The sequence below is a fragment of the Balaenoptera acutorostrata genome, chromosome 1 (genome assembly GCF_949987535.1).
Source record: "Balaenoptera acutorostrata chromosome 1, mBalAcu1.1, whole genome shotgun sequence".
Lineage (NCBI taxonomy): Eukaryota > Metazoa > Chordata > Mammalia > Artiodactyla > Balaenopteridae > Balaenoptera > Balaenoptera acutorostrata.
In genome coordinates, this window is record NC_080064.1 from 20,320,480 (window position 1) to 20,342,374 (window position 21,895).

At 47.7% G+C, this 21,895-nt stretch overlaps 1 protein-coding gene across 1 annotated transcript in view; it reads left to right on the forward strand.

Moving 5' to 3' along the window:
* The window catches only part of MAN1C1 (mannosidase alpha class 1C member 1), a 138,393-nt gene that overhangs the window by 72,633 nt on the left and 43,865 nt on the right, over positions 1-21,895 (forward strand). The gene's annotated exons all lie outside the window — the stretch shown is intronic.

Consider the following 21,895-nt stretch of genomic DNA (forward strand, 5'->3'; position numbering starts at 1 on the left):
CTTTCTCCCCTCTCCCTGGCAGTCTTGCTATCTATGAAATGAGTAGTGTGGGCCAATTTGTAGCTCTTAACCAGGGAAAAACATCAGAATTACCCATAGGCTTTTGCAAACGTGGACTTCTGGGCTCTATCCCCAGAAATTCTGATTCAGTGGGTCTGGAGCTGGCCCAGGGACCTGTGTTAAGAGTAGAATCTCCACTGGTGGTTCTGATACACGAGCCGGGTTAGGAACCACAAGACCTTCCTGGGCCTAAAGGACATTGTTCCTGAAGTGATCAGTCCCCGTCCTGCGGACCCATTAGCCCAGGTGGCACCATTGGCAAGGGCGAGCCCCCTGCGCCACTGTGAATGCTGAGTCTGTCACCTGGGTGGGGCGTCCCGCTTTATTGGATGTGGCAGGCCAGCCCCCAGTTCAGCAGGAAGGCTGTGGTGGCCTGGAGAGCAGCCATATGGTGTGAGTGGGTCCAGCACATCTAGGGGTTTCATCCAGCAGATGTTCGGTGAGCATGGCATTTGCAAATGGTAGGCAGAGCAATTGTGAAAAGGGGGTGCCTTCTGGCCACATGATACTTGGGGACTAATCCTACCCCCAGGTAACAGGATATTCTCAGTGTAACTTTGAACTGTTTCTGAAGTGTGGTTGAGAAGGGGTGGGGGGTGTGGATGTACATCAGCCCCACATTCCTGTGGAGCCAAGGAGAGGATCTTGGCCGCTTTTTATAAGAAAAGCCTCAAAGGAGCTTTATCATCACCAAGAGTCCACCTCCTTGGGCACTGGTGGGGCCCCATCTTCCCCCGCTGGAGTTCATCCCACTGCCCAGCCCCCCGCAGACCCCTGCCTGGCACACTGACCCGGCTCCTTGCCCCTTCAGCACATCTCCACTCCCTTCTCCGATGGTAGGAACCAGCCAGGACACTAGGAGACCTTGGCCCCTGTCTCTCTCCCAGGGCTGAGTAGCAGGACAGCCTCTCTCCATCCATCCCCTTTATCTTCCTTCTTGCCTCCAACCCCAGATGTTCCCTTTGTGAAATAAATTGGATTTGTGTTTTTCTCTTTGAAGAACACGCTCTGTAGTATAACCTGCTTCCTCAAGGTAGGCACAGCTTCTGACTGACCCTTACATCCAGTGCCAGCAGCGGTCTGCAATCCAGATGCTGGAAATGGGCAGGTGAGCAAACCAGTTGCTCCTGTCGTGAGACCCAATCGTGGGCAGTGGCACTGTGCAGCCCCGCAGTGTGGAGAGCAGAGGCAGGCAGGCTGCTGGGCACGGGCTTGCTAAAGAATCTCAGTGGTTATTATAGCTTACGCATTTAACCACTTCAATTTGGCGTATGACTTGAGGTGCTGGGTAAGCATCTTGTCAACTTCAACACAGCTGACAAAGTTATGACACGAATGTTTAGACTTTGCAGTTTTCCCCGACCTCCAGCTGATCCTGTGAAAATGTCTCCTCCTTCCAGAGAGCTGATTTGTGCCCCAGATTTTCCCATCTCAGCGGGAAGCGTCTCTTTGCAAGGTAAAATAGAAATTCGTTGTCATTCTGATACTCTGATTTTGTGTTCCTGGCGAGGGAGGCATATTCTGTGTCTGGTTTGTTGCTGACTTTCAAGGTTGGTGTCCCAAGGGACGGAGTGATGGGGAAGGACGTATAAGGATGGCCGGAGACACTCTCATTTTTAAGCTACTCTTCTCAGACACTAAACCTTGAAACGTGGGATTTTCTCTCTTAAGGCTGCCATTCTTCATGCCTCTTCTCAGTTGGAGAGTGATGAAGTTTGAACAAATCCTTTTATCTGTGTTGGAATTATCTGAGTGTGAAAATCCTTTTCTACTCTTAAAATTACTCCATCTCTTTTTTCCTTTAAAAAAAAAAAAAGATAAATGTAGTATATGCCCATTGTAGGGAAATTAGAAATTCCAAATAAGAACCAGAAAGAAAGGCTCCTGAAGTTCCATCACTCAGAGGTGACCCATAGTTTTGTGTGTCTCTCCAGTTATGTCCCCATATAAATGAATGGAGATAAATATGTATTTTTATTTTTTTTATTTTTTTATTTTTTTAATTTTATTTTGCCATATAACATACAGTAAGATATATATTTTTTTAATGCTTTTCTTTTGTTTTTAATTTATCTTATTTATTTATTTTTGGCTGCATTGGCTCTTTTTTGCTGCACCAGGGCTTTCTCTAGTTGCAGAGAGCGGGGGCTACTCTTCCTTGTGGTGGGCGGGCTTCTCATTGTGGTGGCTTCTCTTGTTGTGGAGCACAGGCTCTAGGCATGTGGGCTTCAGTAGTTGTGTCACGCAGGCTCAGTAGTTGCGGCGCACGGGCTTAGTTGCCCCGCGGCATGTGGGATCTTCCCGGACCAGGGCTCAAACCCGTGTGCCCTGCATTAGCAGGCGGATTCTTAACCACTGCGCCACCAGGGAAGCCCCTGTATTTTTAAATAAATGGAATCATATGATAAATACTGTCTTGTGACCTGCTTTTTCACTTAACAACATTTTGTGATCACCTTTTCAAGCTGTTAAACACTGAACGACTATATTGTCATATTTAATGGCTATGTGGTAGTCTATTGTATGGACAGACTATATGTGTATATATATACATATACACATGTATATATATATGTATATAATGTGTATGTTCACACACATTTTATATATACACATTTTGTATATTTTTTTCTTATCCTATTACTTTACATTTAGGTTATTTCTGATTTTTTTTTTTCCATTCTACAATCTTTCTAATTCAGTTCACTAATCTTTGCATACTTGTCCTAATGTTTTCTTAGGATAAGTTTTTAGAACAGGACTAGCTAACATGTTCAAGCATTTACCACATGCCACTCTACTGAGTGCTTTAAATATGTTATTTATTGAATCCTACAAATAATTCTATACAGAAATATCTACATTTTACAGATGAGGACACTGAGGCCCAGAGAGGTTATGTACTTTGGCCAGGGTCACACAGCTGGCAAACTGCAGAGCCAGGATTGGAACCCAAGTTCTTTGATCCTTTTCCTTTTTTTTTTATTTTTAAAAAAAATTATTTATTTATTTATTTATTTATTTTTGGCTGTGTTGGGTCTTCGCTTCTGTGCGAGGGCCTTCTCCAGTTGCAGCAAGCGGGGGCCACTCTTCATCGTGGTGCACGGGCCTCTCACTATCGTGGCCTCTCTTGTTGTGGAGCACAGGCTCCAGACGCGCAGGCTCAGTAGTTGTGGCTCACGGGCCTAGTTGCTCCGCGGCACATGGGATCCTCCCAGACCAGGGCTCGAACCCATGTCCCCTGCATTAGCAGGCAGATTCTCAACCACTGCGCCACCAGGGAAGCCCAGATCCTTTTCCTTTTGATGGAAAAGTTTAAGTCTGCATAGCCTCCCACTGAATGGTTTAAAGGTACCTGTTCCCTACTTTGTCTTCTCCAGCTCTTTACTCTGTGACTGCCATACTTGAGTCCTGGCCTCTCGGAGTCCTGTCACACCCACAATTGCATAATAGGAACAGGAAAGGAAGAATTGGTGGTATCTGTGTCATGCCACTATGATGTAGATGTGGTTCTCAGTCCCTGGGAGGTACCTTCTTGGGAACCATCCAGAGCAAGGAAGATAAGGTGACTGGAGGCCCACTTTAGGGAAGCTGTGAGGTCTCTGCACAACTCAGCAGGGTTGGCCGGCCTGCAGGCTGGGCTGAGGTATGGCCGGGCTGAGCATGCGCTGTGCTTAGAGGCTCTGTGCTCCTCCTGGAGCAGGGTTCCATGTGGGACCCGGGCTCTGGCTGGGGGAACCTTGGAGGCCACTCTGGGAGAGTCAGGCATGCACAAGGGATATGGAGATTTGCTTGATGAGAATGCTGCTGGACTGGGCAAATCCAAGGCCAGAGCCTAGAAGGTAAGGCCTGTTTTGCAGGAACTCACCAGTGAGCACTAGGAGGACAAGCTTCTGGGCCCGGGGTGAGGCCAGGGCCCTCTTCTCATGTCCCTCACTGGGGCTGGCTCATCGTCAGTGGATCTGCCCTTTGGGAATAATCAGAGGTCCAGCTGCCTCGGAACTTGAAGCTCTGCCTTGGAGCTGGGGCTTGGGGTGTGGCTGGGCCTGGTACATAAGCAGAACAAGGCAGAGCATCTCTTAGGAGCAGAGGCCCAAGGATTCCCACCTTGGCCACCTTGCAGGGAAAGTGTGTCTTGGCCCAGCAGAAGAGACTGATGGGGAGGGCTTGCCCTCCACTGGGCCCAGTTATCTCTTCCTGATTTATCCATAGATTGAGCTTGATGATCTGACTCATATTCATTCAACTAATCACGCGAGTTATTTCTGCAATTTAGGTCTTCGAATAAGTGCATTTGGTTGCTGAATATGTGATCAGCCACAGATTTCTCATTCTTTAAAACCCAGGGAGCGGAAATGCCAACGTAGAAAGCCATCACACGCAGCAGAGATTTCTGAAGCGCTGAAATCAGCCCATTCAAAGCTCTGGCCTCTGGACCTCCCATCACATAGCCACTTGGCCTATCAGTGCTCCATGCAGAGTCCAGGTAGGGGGTCTTTATCCGTAAAACCTGGGAGGATGACAATCAATAGATAATCTGCTCACATTCATTTTACTTAACCAGAGAATTGGTTTGCCTCTGCAGTAACTTGATCTGGGGAAGAAAATGCATTTGGGGGCTTCAAAAGGGTGTAGGCCAACTGGGAAAAGCTACTGCAGTCTTTGAGGTTGGGAAGGTCAGCGTCTGTTCTCCCTGCCCAGAACTTTGCTATAACCTTGAACGACAACTTCGCCTCTTCCTCCCTATCATTATCATCACAGTCGTCACCACCAGCCAGGCCCCTGGTACAGGGAAGCAGTCACAGGACAGGACTTATCATTCATTCATTCGTTGGTTTGTTCAACGAGCCATTGTGGAACTCCTACAGAGCTCCAAGTATTGGATTAGATGCTGGAGATTTCAGAGAAAAACCAGCCCTGGGTCCTGGTCTGACATGGCTCGTATCTCACAAGGAAGACAGCTATAAACTGTTAAGAGGCAGATGTTGGGAAACAAGCGCTGGGAGCAGAAAGAAAGAGGCCTCCAGCCCCTGCCCCGGTGCAGGCTCTCAGCTTCCGCTTCCTATCTGCGGGTGACTGGGATGGACCACGTCAGAAGTCTCAGACCAACTATTGAGAAGAAGCTGTTTTTGTTCATTTCTCTGTGAAGCATTAGATGCTGTAAACAGGTGGGTCAGAGCTTGGTTGATGGAAAAGGTGTCCCAGGGGTTGGTGACAGCTGTGCTGCAGGCCTCAGATTCTTCCTGTTTCCCAAAACAAGTAACACGAATTTTCCCCAGAGCACAGAAGAGGTGAAGGTCTCCAGTCGAAATAAGTATTTTGGGGCAGAACCCAAAGACCATGGCCTGAGATAACAAGACATTCTGGAGCCGTAATTCTGGACAGCCTTTCATCCCTTCAGACTGACAGTCTCATTTTATTTGACCTCAAAACGTATATGTTTTTCAAAAAACAAACCTACTGGAATAGCATAAGTGGTTCATTTCTTTCCAGGTGGTTCCTTTGAGAGGCTAGCTCACATTCCCCGATGCTGCCCAGCCTCAAGCAGCTCTAGCCTCCCATCTGAGAGCTGCTTTTAGGAGTCAGAGCCTGAACCATGCATTATCACATCCTGCTAATTTGTCACTCACCAGACTGGGACCCCAATAAACTCTGTATCTAGAAAGTAGGTCTCTGCCTACTGCTGTGGAGATTCAAAACCTGGGTTTGAATTTTGCTTTGCCATTTGTTATTATCATTCACATTGGGCAAATCATTCAGCTTCCCTGAATTTGTTTCCTCATCTGTAACATGGGCATAATACCATCTCACCTGGTTGTGGTGATAGCACATAAAAGCATCTAACTTAGTGCCAGGAGCACTGTAGTAATAACCCCCTCTCTCCCCATCTCTCTGTTCCCCACCCCACCTTACTTATAAGACATATAGTAGAAAGAAAACTGGATTGAGTCAGGCAGGAGGACTGTGTGATCCTAGGTCAGAAATTTACCTCTCAGACCTCAGTGTCCTCATCTGTAAAATGGGGAGACTATTTCCTAACTCTGGCCAGCCTCAAAGGGTTAGGGTTAGAAGGATTAAACAAGAAGAATCATATGACAGTATTTTTTAAATATAAAATGTTGGACAACTGCATATGTGATCTTAGAACTGGGGTGGTGGGGAGTTCAATCCCCAGACAGTACCAAAGAGCCACTGTCTTGGAAAGTATCTAAGAAAGTCCCTGGTGAATTTCTTACTCATTCAGCATCACCTGGGTCTTGGACACTTACATGTTCCTGAGCCCAGGAACATGGGAATCTGAAGCCCATGCACTTCACCAGGGCTCTGTAAGCCTCTTTAGTTGTGTCAGTCAATCAGACATGGTTGCTGCCCTGCCCTCTTGGTTACAGTAAATGTCCTTTCAAGTACAAGAGCCTGGGATTGGGGGTGCGAGGGACAGTGCATGAGAGTTCCAGTTGTTCCACATCCTCACCAGTGCTTAATATTGTCAGATTGTCAGTCTTTTTAATTTCAGCCCTTCTTGGGGTGGGGCAGGGAGACACTATCTTCTTTGAATTCTTGAAATGTATTTATTCACTCTGTACTTTTGTTCAGTCCTCACTCTAGGCTAAGCACGAGAGAGAACAGAGATGAATAATCATGGTGTGTGCTGCCCCAGGCTTGCATCAGACAGCTGGGGTATGAGTCTAGCCACTTCCCAGCTTTACTAACCTTGGACAAATTCATCTCACTGAGCCTTGGTTTTCTCATCTGTAAGATGGGGTTGGTACCTCAAAGAAATGTGACGGTTAACTTCAATGACTTATATAGAAGGCCTGGCCTGCACAGGTGCTCAGTGAATGTTAGCTGTGACTTGTTATCCATATGTTTTGCCTGCTGACTGACACATGGTACGAGGCGCCAAAGGTTTAAGAAAAAAGTGTGAGAGGAGAATTTAACAATAATAGTAACTTATATTTATTGAACACTTACTGTGTGCCAAGTGCTGTTCTAAGTGCCTTTTATAAATTACTATTAATATTAAAAGTCCTATTGATTTCCATAATTTTTTACAAATTGGGAAAAGACCACTGTGGTTTGATTCTCATGGCAGAACAGATGGTTACAATGTGTGGGAACCCAATGGCTTCCTAGGAGCATGATTCTAGAACCTCAGAGGTAGTGAGCTGGAAAGTAATGATATGTACTTTGCCTCTTTATGGTTGCTCGGTGACCATCACGTACCTGCCCCTGCCCTTTGTTCAGATGCTGAGCGCTGATGACTTAGAAAGATGGAAAGAAATGGATACTTAAAGAAAGATCAGTGTTTGGTATAGTTGGAAGGGCCCTGAGTGAGTGGTTCCCATATGTGGATTCTTGTCACTGGCAGATGTGGTTTTAGGAAAGTTCTCTCCCCCTCTGGGCTTCAGGGTGCCCACTTGTTTGGAATGCTGAGCTCTATGTATCAGTTAGCTATTGCTGTGTAACAAACCATTCTGAAACTTAGTGACTTAAAACAAAACCATTTATTATTTCTCATGAGTCTGTGGGTCTTGGCTAGGCTAACTCATGCATCTGTAGTCAGCTGATAAGTCACCTGGGAGCCCTTAGGTCTAGGATGGCCTTGGTTGGATGACCTAGCTTTGCTACATGTGGACCTGGACTTCTTCTCATGGCAGAGACAAGGGTCCAAAAGAACAAGTGGAAGCATGCATATCCTCTTAAGACCCAGGCTCAGAAGGCACACCGTTACTTCCTTCACATTCTGTTGGCCAAGCAAGTTAAAAGGCCAGCCAGGATACAAGGGGTGAGGAGAAGGACTCCATCTCCTGATGAAAGCAGCTGCTGAGTCACATTGCCAAAGGCATGGATTCAGGGAAGGGTGGAGAATCAAGATGTTTTTTCAGTCCACCACGCTCAGATTCCTCCCTGCTGTAAAATCTCTAAAATCAAATAGTTCATGGATCAGAGTGAAAGAAGGGAGTTGAATTCCCATCGTCTCAGGCCAAGGCTAGATATGCCTTCCCTGGATTTGGGATAAATTGCCCAGGTACCCAGTCAGTGTTGGTGCTGAGCTCAGCTCCAAACGGATAGAACTAAAGGACATGTTTTTACTCACTCTGCATTTATTGAGCACCACTGTATGCCAGATACTGAGCTAAGCTCTGAGGAGGTAGACTAGCCTGTGCTCTCAAAGCACCCTCAGTCCTTCAGGATAACAGACGCATGAGGCATTATAACACAGCACACCGGTGTTCGTGGGGTCATGGAGAAGGCACCCCTGGGCTTGTTTTATCACCAGTGACCTCCCTACGGTTTGGGCTTCCTTCAGCAGATCCATGGGCCTCTTTTCAGACCACATATGAATCAGGAAGCCTTAGGGCCTGACAGTTCCATTTAAACTCCGTGGCTCCAGAGTTAGACAGCCCCATCCAAACCCCTCCGGCACTGGGCAGCCAGGAAATGGAAAAATAGAACTAGGTGTCCAGAGCCAGCGGCGTGTGAATTTGATTAGTCTCCTCCTGTGCTCTAGGATTATCTCTGTCTGCTATTTGTAGCCACAAAACAAAACTACAGGTTACCCATGCACTTGCAAGCAACCGGGGCTTCAGAAGGAGTTATATAAACCTTCTCGTTTCCTGCAGCCCCTCCTCAAATAGACACCCAGCTGACATTTTTTCTTAAACATCACTCATTTTTTAAAGGGGAAAAATGTTGGTGGCATTGAAATAGATCACACTTTAAAATGCAGAGTAGCAGAGAGACCGTTCAAATTATTCCCTTAATAGAGTTCTTCAGAGTGAGGAAGTGACGAGGGAACATAATCACTTCTTTTGTCATCTGAGCAAAATCTAAGGACTGCAATCCATTTGTCTGCAAATGTGTGTCTTCGGTACAAATTGCAGCAAGCAATCCATTCCCAGGGTAAATGGTCTTTAATTAAAATCAGTCTCGGTGGTGGAGGGAAGATGAGGGTTGTTTGAAGCCCAAACTAATATAAATCTCCTCCCCTTGAAAAATAAAAAACTATATTTATATATATATTTTTTAAATTACATATTTTCCTTGATTTGATAATTAGGGAAAAGCTTTGTTTATAAGTGAGATTATTCTGGCTCTTATTCATGAATAAAAATTTTGGTAACAAGGCCTCTGAAAAGCAATGGGAAAAATTTCTGTAGCAGTCCTGGTAAAAACACATCCTCAAGCACTGATTTTTGTAGCTGAAGTGCATTATGTGTTTTGCATGAGCTTTTGAAAGCTTAGATAAATGAGGTGGCTCCAAAAGCAGATAAAAAACCTGGGAGGAAATTATACCGATCCAAAAGAAGATAAATGTCCACTAATTCCCAGATTAACATTTTAGACTCCTGTGTTTTTATAGGGGAATTTTTGCAATGCTGATAACATGAGATTGGTTTACAATGTCACATACCAGGAAGAATCAACAAGACCTTGTGTGAGTTCTCAGAGTCAGCTACAGTTGAAAGGAAGTGGAGTTAATGCAGTAACCCGATAGTGCCCTGGTCCCTGTATTAGATGGCAGCACTGCTCCCAAGATGACATATTTTAAGGGTGACATTGACCTTAAGGTCAATTGTGTTAGTGTGTACTCTCTGGGTTGCAAGAGACAAAGACTCAAGCCCATTTGGTTTAACCCAAAAAAAACATTAATTAGATTACTTAGTTGAAATCACTAGGACTGGACTTCAGGCACAGCTTGATCCAGGCATCAAATTGAAGTCACCAAGACTCAATTCCTCCTTCTCTGTCTCTGTGCTATACTCTCTGTCAGTGGGCTTCATTCTCAGATCGGCTGTTCCTTGATGATAGCAGTTTGGCTACAGCTACTTTATCTTCCATCCACTCAATTTGTGTGTGGTATAAAAGAGCTAGTGCCACTTTCTTGATTGTTTCTAGATTGTTCACTTGAAGTCCCAAGATTAGCTCTGACAATCTTTAATTGGGCCTGTGGCTCTGTCTGTCCCTAACATATCCTTATGTCCAGAGGGATGAAAGGTATGGATTGGCTGAGGTCTAGATCACTCATCCCCACTGCAGGGCATCTAGACAGTCCCACCCCAAGAAGAACATAGACTAGAAGTGAGGGAGGAGGGGAGGTACCCCAGAAAGCAGTTTGGGGACCTGTTAACCAAAAGGATAGGCAAATGCTCCCTGTGAAACCTTGGACTTCTGTTACATCAGTCTTTCATTCTTTCCTTCAGCAAATACCTGAGACCCCACAACAAGCCTTCTGGAGCTAGGTGCAAGGATTATGGGGGTGAACAGGAGGGCTCAGGCCTTGCCCTCAGAGAGCAAACACATAGTCTATCTTGTGTGTATTAGTCTGCTCAAGGGCCATAATAAAATGCCACAGGCCAGGTGGCTTAAACAACAGAAATTTATTTCTCACAGCTCTGGAGGCTGGGAAGTCCTAGATCAAGGTGCTGGCAAGGTGGGTTTCATTCTGAGGCCTCTTCTCTTGGTTTGTAGGCAGTCACTATCTTGCTGTGTGCTCACATCTCGAGCGACTTCTTTGTGTACTTGTGGAGCGAGAGTGAGGGAGTGGAGGAGGAGGAGAGAGAGAGAGAATGCACCAGCTCTCTGATGTCTCTTCATATAAGGGCACTAATCCCATCAGAGGGCCCCACCCTCATGACCTCATCTAACTCTAATTATTTCCTAAAAGCCCCGTCTCCAAATACTATTGCATTGGGGGGTTAGGGTTTCAACATATGAAATTTGGGGACACACAAACATTCATTCCGTAACATCATGCTGGGGCTTCAGCCATGCCGTGGTCTTCCAGCCAACTCAGTGTTTTTCCTGAGCACCTGCTGAGTTCCAAGCCCTGGAAACAGAAAAACGAGGAACACCAGGGCCCTGCCCTCAAGCAGTACAGTCAAATCATGACGGTGGTGTCCAGGAGTCTGTGACACTGGGGACATGTTCATGTCACCTCTCTTTGCCTTTGCCCAATTTACTACTTAGGATTGGATTCTACTGGAACTAATAGAAAATCCAAAATAGCAATAGCTTAAGCAAAAGAGAAGTTTATTCCTTTCTCACTTACAAGTCCAGGTAGTTAGTCTAGGATTGGTGTGGTGACTCCACTTCATTGGGGACTCAGGGTCCATCCTTCATTCTCAGTAGTGGCTTCTACCTTGTGGTCCAACGTGGCTGCTCTGGCTCCGGTCATCATGTCCACATTTCAGCCAGCAGAAAGGGAAAAGGGGGAAGAGAAGGAATGTCCCTTCACTTTAAACATACTCTCCAGAAGTTGCACACCCCACTTCCAGTTACATCCCCTTGGCCAGTACTTGTGCACATGCCTACTCCTAGCTGCAAGAGAGGCTGGGAAATGTAGTGTTTATTCTCATGGCCATGTGCTCGGATAGAATTATGGCTTCTGTTTCTATAGCTATCAAGAGAGAATGGATATTAGGGGGCAACTAGCAGTCTCAACCATACTTATACTGTTTGCTCTGCTTGACAGGTCCCTGCCTTTTCTTCCATATGTCTCTCAAGTTCATTTTTAAAAACCAAGCTTACACACTGCCTCCGCCATGAAACCTCCTTGATTTTAACCCCAATTGAATCAATAGCGCTATCTTTTTTTTTTCACTTTCAAATCAACTATATTGATGTATAATTTCTTACAATAAAAGGCACCCAGTTTTAAGTGTACCTTTCAATGCATTTTGAGAAATTAACCACCAAAGTCAAGATACAGAATATTTTTACCTCTGAAAGTTCCCTCATGCCCCTTGACAGTTCATCCTTCTTCAACTTCTGGCCCAGACCATCACTGATCTGCCTCCTGTCACTCTAGATTAGTTTGAACCTTCTAGAGTCTCTTATAAATAAAATCATACAGTGTGTAGTCTTGTGTCGGGTTCTTTCACTTAACATAATGTTTTTAAAGTTCATCCACATTGTCGTATGTATAATAGATTGTGCCTTTTTATTGCTGAGTAGTATTCCATTGTATAGCTATTCCACAGTTGGTTTTTTTCCATTTACCAGTTGATGGACATTTAGGTTGTTTCCAGTTTGGGGCTATTACAAATAATGCTGTTTTGTATATCATGTACAAGTTTTTATGTGGATGTATGTTTTCATTTCTCTTGTGTGTACAGCCAGGAGTGAAACTGTTGGGTCATGTGTTAAATGTATGGTTAACTTTGTAAGAAACTGCCAAACTGTCTTTTTCAAAGTGGATATACCATTCTCCATCCCCACCAGCAGTGTCTGAGAGTTCCAGTTGCTCCACATCCTCATCTCTGTCTCTTTGGTTCTACTCTGGGAAATTTCCTCAAATTTATCATTCAGCTCTTCTGTAGGGTTTTTTTTTTTTTTTCTTCTGTCAGACTGTGTATTAATTAACAAGAGTTCTGTTTTACTTTGTGAATGTTCTTTTTTGAGCATCCTGATCTTATCTCATGGGTGCAACATTTTCTTTTGTCTCTCTGAGGATACTTTTTTGTAGTTTCCTTCTTCCTGCAGAGCCTCTGTGTCCTCTAAATATACTTTTCCTGATTGTTTGGGTATATGTATGCCTATCGCACATGTGAGTTTTCCCTCAAATGTTTGGGGATCCTTGGCTGTGTGCATGTTAAATGGGGGCCAGAAAAGAAGATGGTTGGGGCTCCAGTATGCCCCACACCCACTCACCCCACCCCCCAATGCGGTGAGTGGGTTTTGTTGTCTGATGCCTCACTGCAGGGTGATGCAACAGGGAACTCTGGATATAGGTTTTTGCTTTCTACGGCTGGTCGGAGTCTGCACTGAAGATGTTTCCATTCTCCTATCTGAAAGTGAATTCCTGGCTTCTGCTTGCTGAGAGCCAGGTGGGCAGAGGGCTGGAGGACAATGTGGGGCAGTCCAGAAACCTTCCCCTAACCCCCATGCTCTTGGAATGGTGCCCATGCCTCTGCCAGGTCTCCCACAGTCCAGAGGCCTTCTGTCTTACTCCCTCCCAAGTCTCAACCCCTAGTTTTCCACTGGGATGAGAGGGAGACATTTTCGTGGCTGGGTAGACATAAAAGAAAAGGGGTCTTACTGCCTTTAAGGCTGACTTTCAATAAATCCTTCCAGAGATGCCTGGTGTTGCCACCAATTCCAGACCCTGTGAGGTTCTCTGGTGTAGACCTGAATGCATGTGCTTTCAGCATCTTGGCTTAGATTCTGCTTTCCTGGCTTTGCTAGGTCAGTGCTACATGTCTCTCTCCTTAATAGAGGCCAAGACTGTTGCTCTTGCCTCTCCTCTGTTTGTTTTGTCCTTCTGAATTGATGCCTTTAAAAAAAAATCTCATACTGTTGTTTCAGTGGAGTTTCGGGGTTGGGGGTAGAAATAGAGGCTACTGCTTTCATCTGACTCACTCTCCTTAACCATCACCTCTTGCTCTTCTAATTGCTTGGCTCCCTGAGCCTTAGCATAATCATCTATAAAGTGGGGCAAGTGCTCCCTTTCCTGACAGCTGCCCGGGAGCCTTTGTGAGGATGAGATGAGTTTTTTCACTCATCTAATATTTACTGTTCAAATACCAGGGTTCTAAGTGACGCTTGGCTGAGGGTAGAGGGTACCTTCTAGAGGCTGGGGCTGGAGAATAGGCCAACCCAAGCTGAGGGATACTTTATCAGTTATCTATTGCCACAGTGATACTGCATAACACATACCCACAAACCTCAATGGCATGTAACACTAAGTTTTTCTTTAGCCTGGGAGTCTTCAGGGTTTAGCAGCTCCAGGCTGGGTTGGCTAAGTGACTCTGCTGATCTTGAATGGGGGCGGCTGACTGTGAGCTGACCTAGGAGACCCTTGGACAACTGGGACAACTGGCCAGTTCAGCTCTGCTCCACATGTCTCTCGTTTTCAGTGGTCTAGTCCCAGGATGTTCTCATGTTGATGGCAAAGGGGCAAGAAAGCCAGCCTCTGCTTACATCGCATTTGCTGTCATTGGCTAAAGTTAGGCACATAGCTGAGCCCAGAGTAAGCAGACAGGGCAGGAAACCCTGATCAGAGGGGCAGAGGGCATGGACACAGGGAGAAGTGAGAAACCAGGGCCGTCAATGCAACCTCTGTGCCATGGGTGTGCAGGTATGGCTCTGGAACAGAGCACGCCCCACCTTCAAGCTTTCTTCTACTAAACCCACAAAACTTTGCCTAAACCAGGAAGCTGGGGTCCTGCTACCCTGATTTGTATTCAGTTGAAAGAGTCAGTCCTTTACTTACTACTCAGAGGAAATGCTTTCCATCTTTAAAACAATCAGAAATGATCTCTCCAATAGAGAAATGCACTCCCCAGGCTTGGGCTGGGCTGTAGATCACAGGCAACTGATTTAATCTGCTTAATTATTTGATTCAATCAAGAGTTAGCTTAATTATTTTCTTGCTTCTCACCTCTTTTGAATCCATTCTGGAAACTGATTATGTCTTTAACACCAGCCCAGAGATAAGCATTTCAATTGGGAAATGTAATAGCCAAGGAAAATGAATGTGGGTGCCACCTTTTGTCAAAGCACCATTAAAATCCAACTCTGGTCAATACCAACGTGGTGGAAGACAAAGGGTGCAGTTTGCTTCTCTCGGGACTGGAGAGGAACGCCCAGCAGGAAGTGGGGAATTAGGCGTCTTGGCATCTTAGAGACAGAGGCTCATTCATTCATTTATGAGGCATTTCTAGGGCAGTTCTGGGCTGATGCCAGAGATGCAAAGGTGAATTGGCCATGTCCCTTGGCCCAAAGAGTTCTCCTCCTAGAGGAAAGTATCCACATGTAATTGTGAGATACGCAGTGCTGGAAATACAAAGGAAGGAGCAGCTGACTCTACCTCTGGAGCTTCACAGAGCAGGTAGTATCCAACTGGGCCTTGAAGGATGAGCTGGAGCTGCCCAGGCAGAGAAGAGTAGAACTGCCTTCTAGGCTAGGTGGAGGGCACAGCATGTGCAAGGGCACGGTGGAGTGAGAGCCCGGGAACTGTTGTAGAGGCAGATTAGGCAGATTAGAGCAAAGCCGCCCAGGGCCTCCTAGGCCCTCCTGCGGCCCCCCCAGAGCACAGGTGTGCAGTGTGTCCTCAGGCCATCCCACCTCACCTTTCAGTGCCCCTCTCCCCCTCCTGATCCTCCTTCGCCACCCCGCTCTGCCTTTCAGAAGGAGTTCTAGAAGAATTCTCCTGAAGTGTTTGTTTTAACAGAAGTTTAAGATATATGACTTTTGTGGGAGACTCTGAACAGTCTGAAAGCTGGGGGGTGGATTCAGGACAACTAAGAAGAACAGACTTGGGTTCTAGAGCTGAAGAATAGGCAGGCGGAACGGGAGGGCCGACAGCCTGGGCAGAGGTATGGCGGTAGAGTATGCTGAACTGAGTGTGACTATAGCATGAAAGGAGACGTGGGTAATGAGCTGCCCAGGAGGGCAGGGGCTACATCACAAAGGGCCTTTTAGAGGGTAGTTGGAGACCAGCTCCTTGGCCTTGGCCTTGGCCTCTGTGGTGGGAGGACTGCAGGCATGGGGGCCTCTCTAACACTGCCTGAGCTGTAGCTGCTGCTGCAGTACCTCTCCTGCAAGTCCTCACTATTTCAAAAGCTGTACGTGCTCAAGGCAGTGGTCGCTGGTTTGCTTGGATCTCTGCCTGAGACTGAAGGCTGTCTGGAATGCGGTGGGGTGGAGAGGTTACCTGGCCAGGTGGCTCCTGCACCTGGGAGAGGGAGGGAGGATTCCCCTGCTGCCAGGGCCAAGGAAACGATGAGCCACCACACCTGTGCCCACCTGGCTCCTAAACACCTTTACCCTCAGCCATCGTTACAAGGAAAAATACAGCCAAGGAAGACCATGAGCTAACAGAAGTTGCCAGGCCCCGCCTCACTCTGAGACGCCCACCCAACTGTCTACCAGATCCCATCCCATCTGATCCATGCACACTTGAGTTTTTAATGGAGTGGTGACCAGCATGTGTGCAATTTTATCTGCTTCTTTTTCACTTGATAGGATCTGGTAGCCTCTTTCCCTGCCCTCCCTAAGTGGGACCCTTCTCGCTGGTGAGGCAACTGGTATAGGGAGAGAGCACCAACACTGTAGGCATTAAGGCTATGGTTACTGCTTACTTGCTGTGTGACCTTGGGCAAGTTGCTTAACCTCTCTGAGCCTCTGGACGTCATCTGAAAATGGAAATACTATAACCTCTGCTGGAGAGTTGACAAAATGCTCGGTTTGGTGCTTGGTGTGTAGGACCTACTAAACAAGTGACCATGATTATTATGGGACATTTATAGGGTGCAGCTCAGATTACTGCCTAGTGCACTAGCTGGGTTACCTTGAGCACCAGTGGTTTAACCTCCATGAGCTTCAGTTTCCTCCTCAGTGGAATAAGGGTAATGGCACCCCTCAGGGTGGGTGTAAGGCTCAGACAAGTTAATTATTGTGTGAAAGACTGTGGAAATTGATGCTTTTTGTCCTTGTTGTTTTTGATTCTTCTCTGTCTCTCCATAGAGCCTGGCCCAGGGTGTTGATGGTTTTTACTGTCAGGTGATTTGAGAGCCCCTCTCATGTCTCCAGCTAGCGCTGGCAAGTGGACATTGGGCAAAGGTGAGAGCACAGGAGACAGAGGAGGTCGGTGTCTGCAAACACCTGCCTGAGAACGGGGCCGTGGGACCATGTGTAGAGGATGAGGTGGCCCTGCCCCTGAATCCAGGCTCCAGAGGCTGAGGGTGGGGCATTCTCCATCCCTACCTCTAAGCTATGGGTGAGGAAACCCTCTCAGCAGAAGGACATGTAATGACCAGGATCCTGTTAAAGTTGTCGTTGCTCAGATCCAGCTCAGCACTTCACATACCACTCAGGCCTTCCTCCTGTCTTCTTACGGGGTCTCAGCACCAGTCCTGGGCTGGGAGTGCAGGACTGCTTAGGGGTGGGGTGCAGGGTGAGCCTCAGCTACCAATGCGGGCTTCCATCCTGAACCCCTGCTCCCTGCCAGACTGGCTGGCGGAACTCTGAACCGCACGAGGTTCTCAAATCTCCAGAGAGAACAAGCGTGTGCCCCAAGCACAGAACCTGGCAGGAGAACCCCAGAGCAGGAGGACGTGGGGCTATGCAGAGAAATGACAAGGTTTTGATAATAGTGTCTACCTGACATGTCTGAAAAATCAGATGTGCATCTTCCTGGCAGGGCATGCAATTTCCTGTTAATGAGTTGTGAGAGGCTGGAACAAGTTATCAGGGAGGCAGGGCCAACTCCTTCCCAGGGGAGCCACCAGGAGACAGAAGCCAGGTCCCAGCCCCTCCCCCAGGGGGCTCAGCCCTTTGGGGAGCATCTCTGCCAAGGGGCCTAACTAAAGTCTGGAGTGAGGGTCTCCAGTCTGGGTCAGGATCTGCTGATAGATCTGGACCCCTTGCCTGGAGCTTCTCCAAGACCTTGGCTGCACTCCCCTGCCTCAGCAGGGGCTGTACAAAGTCCCCTCCCCTTCGGGCTCTCGGAGAGACCAAAGCCACAACACCAGCAGTGAATGGCATCTCTGTAGCCTTCCCTGTTTGCAAAGCACCACTCATATTTGTCATCTTATTATCCCTTCACAAAAATCTGCATTAGAGAAACTGAGGCCCAGAGAGGCGAAATAACATGCCCGAGGTCATTCTGTATAATGGGTGTATTTATTTAAGGTAATGCTAGATGCTATAACAGATAAACCCAGAGACCTTTTATGGATTGAGAACAGACATTTACTTCTTGCTCATGAAAAGTAAATTGATGGGAGGAGGAGGGAGCTCTCATCACAGTCACTCAGGGACCCAGGGTGATGGAGCTTCCATCATCTTCAGATTGTGACTCCCAAGGTCACCTTAGCCTTGGAGGGTCCCACAGAGGGTTTCATGGACCAGGCCTCAATATGTATGTAACTTATACCCATATTCCATTGGCCAGAACTTGGTCATAGGGCCCCACCTAAATGCAGGGAGGGTGGGAAATGCAGTTCCTGACTAGGTATAGTAGTTTCCCCACAACGGCTCTGCCTTCCTTAGAAGGGGAACATGATCTTTGCTGGACCTAATAGAGGGTGTTTTCCTTAAACAAAGGCTGGGGACCCTGGATCAGAGTTTGATGGGAGGTGGTCACTTAGAAGTCAACAAGTGACCAACATGGACTAAGACCTGGAAGAAGACACAGGATGTTCCTGACCCTTTGAGGTCACAAACACTGCCCCAGCCTTCAATAAAGTCCAAACTCCTCAGCCTGGCATTCACTGACCTTCACAGGAGGACTCCAGCTTAGCTTGCAGCATTCCCTCCCTCATCCCCCTCCCCATGTACCCTGTGCTCCTCCCTGACCAACCCCTCACCTCAGGGCCTTTGCACGTGCTGTGCCCTCTGCCTGGAATGTCCTTCCTCCAACTCTCCACCCTGCAGACTCTTGCTTGTCCTTCTTGATCCCAATCAGAGGTCATCTGTGAGGCCTCCTTCAGCAGAATTAGCTGCTTAGCCAGCATTGACTGAGAGCTCAATGTGTACCAGGCACTACGTGAAAGGCTTTTTAGGAATGAACTCATACATAACCCCCCAAGCCTATGAGCTGGCCATCCCACTTTATAGATGATGAACCCAAGTCTCTGAGAGGTTCAGAAACCTGCGTGAGGTCACACAGTGGGTGGCAAAGACAAATTCCAAACTCAGGTCTGTATGTTCACAGCTGAGACTTAATCACTGGGTAAACTTCCACATTTTATTAGCACCTGTCACAATACATCACAATTATTTGCTTACTTAATAGTGTGCTCTGAATTTGCGGTCATTCTGAGAAAGCAGCTGCAGACTCCCTGAGGGCAGAAGTCACAGCTGATCCATCCTGGAATTTCCCTCACCATTGCCACCATGCCGAGGTCTGGGCGGCAGTTTTCTGTCAGATAAACTCCTTACCCTCCGAGAACCAGAACCAGAAATTCCTCAGATTATCATCTGTCATAATCCCCTCCCTGCTTGCCTGTCAGTTTTTGAAAGTTAACCTGAAACCATTTGAAAATGATCTGAGAGGCATAGCCCAGCCTTCTCCATGCATGATTAAGTACAATGGCTTTTTAATGATTTGAGCTGTGCCTTCCGTGGATTGACAAAAGTGGATTACCATATATTTCTGAAAACTGTGCTGCTGAAATCAGATTTTTTTTTCATTTTCTCAGTCATCCTCACAAACCTTTGCTGAGAATGACAAATACTTGGGCTTTAATTGTTTAGTCTCATGAGGGTGGCACCTCCCAAGTTCTGAGAACTGCTCTCGCTGGGAAAGCAGTGAAAGGCTTCCTGGGGTTCGATCTTTAGGAAAATGAACGGTGTGTTTTCTCTGAAGCAGAGGGTGCTGTCTTCTGGGCCGCAGCACGTTTGCTACATTTGTGAATTGCATAGGCCCCCAGATCTAAAACAGAGGCAGTTCTCCACCCAGGAAACATGCTCAGGGCTGTCATGCTAGGGATGAGGAGTGGGTGGATGTGGGAAGGTGGGTGAGGGGCCTCTCCCTGTTCAGCCCATGCACAGACCCTTCCCTTCCTGCTCCCTCTTTCTGCCAGCCTCTGTGCCACATCCAAGCCACCCACACCTTCACGGGGGGTGTTATTAGTCCCTTTTGACAGATGCAGACTCATGGCTCAGAGAGCTTAAGCAACGTGGTTGTGACTACACAACTGGTAATATCTAGAGCCAACGGTCAAACATTTTGACTAGAAGCCTGTGCTTTTTCCACTATCACGTCTGCCTATAAAAAAAATCAAATAAACTTAAATAAAAGGTGACTCAGAGGCACCTCCTGTGACCGATTTACATTTAAAGAAAAAAAAAACACCTTCCCTGTCCACCTATTAGTGCAGTCTCTCTAATAATATGCATTATCTGACATTATCCCTATTTCACAGATGAGGATGTTGAGGCTTATGTGGGTAAAGTAGCTAACCAGAGATCACACAGCTAGGAATAGTAAGGTAGGATTTTGTTCTACGTCTCCCTGACTCCAAAATAAATTCCTCACCTCATCCTTTATAGGAAATAAAAATCTGCCCAGAGATCCCCCATCTAAGTTAGGTGGTCAACACAGGTAGGTCTGCCAATGGGAAGCCTGTGTTAGTTTCTGTGTAAAATGCACGCACGTGTCCTTTCAGTTAAGGGGAGGGTCGGGGTGGCTTCTATCAGTTTCTGGAAGGGGACTATGGCTTAAGGAAAGGGGAGGTCCCTGGTCTGTAGAGGAGGGCAAGTCACCCTCCTGCTCTTCCCTGCATTCTGAGGGTGAATCAGGTGGGCCATTGTGGGCCTGATGGGGAGAGGGCCAGAGCTGGTCTGGCCTCTGCTCATGCTTGCTCGGGCTCCTTCTCAGTTCTCTCTCCAGATTAATTCCATATACGTTTACTCAGACCCTACTGAGCGCCCAGCATCATAGATGATCCCAAGATGAATATGACAAGATCTCTGCCTTCCAGGCTCCTGCCTGTGAGAGAGACAGAGCAACACAGACCCTCCTGTGAGTTGGCCTGGCCAAGTGATCAGCAGTGGGACCCAGAATGGTGCAGGGAGGAAGCGACACTCCCTTGAGGGGATCTGGGAAGGCTTCCTGGAGGCTGAGCATCACGGGCGGGGCTCCTGTGGGGAGAGGCACCAGCTCCTCTCACATAGGTAGTACCTGCTATAGAGGGGCACTGCTCCAGCCCACAGGTGGGAGGTGCTGCCAGGCCCTGAGGAGATGGCCTGGGGGTCTTGTGGATGTGGGCACCTCCCTGGGGCCCTCTCAGACCCTCTGAACCTGGCCAAGTTCCCAGAAATTGCACAGGAGCAGGATGGCACCGCAGTGAAATGCGGAGCCTCGGAGGCAGCCGGCCGGAGTTGAATCCTGGCTCCCCCGTTCATCACCTTGGGAAATTTGCATGACCTCTCTCAGCCTCAGTCTCCCCATCTGGAAAAGAGCAACACAAATTGCACCTTCCTCATAGGGTTGTTGGGAAGCTTTTTAAAGAGGTGCCTCCATCTGCCTCCACACAGGCTCAATTGAGGCTGGCCATGGACCGGCTGCTGCATCCACTGTGTGACCTCTAACCCTCAGGACGGGGTATGGTTGTCCCCATTGTACAGATAAGGAAACTGAGGCAGCTAGTAAGTGTGGCTCCAGGGCTCTGCCCTTTCTGCTGGCCCATTCCCTGCAGCTCAGCCATCCCAGCGACTAGAAGGACCCTCCGCTGGGGCGCAGCTCCGTACCAGGCTCTCCCGGCACTGCCTCTGCCATCTCTTTATGTTTCTTGGGGTGAATAGGGCCTCTTTGATTTCCTTGCTTTTCCCCTTTCCGGTAATCATCAGTCATCTTGTTATCACAGCCATGCATCTGTGCCTCTTGGCTCTGGTCCACAGGCTGTGTTTGCCATGATCAATGCATAGCTCTGTGTGGCCACCATGTATATCCAAGATGACATTGTGACCTTGCATCCGTGGGCCTGGGAGGCCCTGGTGCTTCCAGAGGGCAGCTGGAGGCTCCCCCAACGGGGCTGAAGTGAGGTGACTGGCTGATGGTGTCCTGTGCTCTTGGTTAATTCTTCTTGCCCCTGGACTGGTAACCAGCTCCCCACCAGCTGGGGGCACCTCCAGCCACCTTCAGGGGATCCCAAAGCACAGGCCCAGGTGCTCCCTGCCTCCCTCCTACCCATCCTAAGTGACTAGTGGGCGCTCACCAACCCAGATGGGTAGCTCCTTGAATTACTCTACATGGGGTCTCCCTCCAGGACACTTCACACAGCAGCTTGAGTATCACTTTAAAACACCAGGCAGATGGGGGGCTCCCTAAGCCATCCACACAAGCCTCCCCAAGCCACCAAGCCCCTGTGTGGTCTGTTCCCTC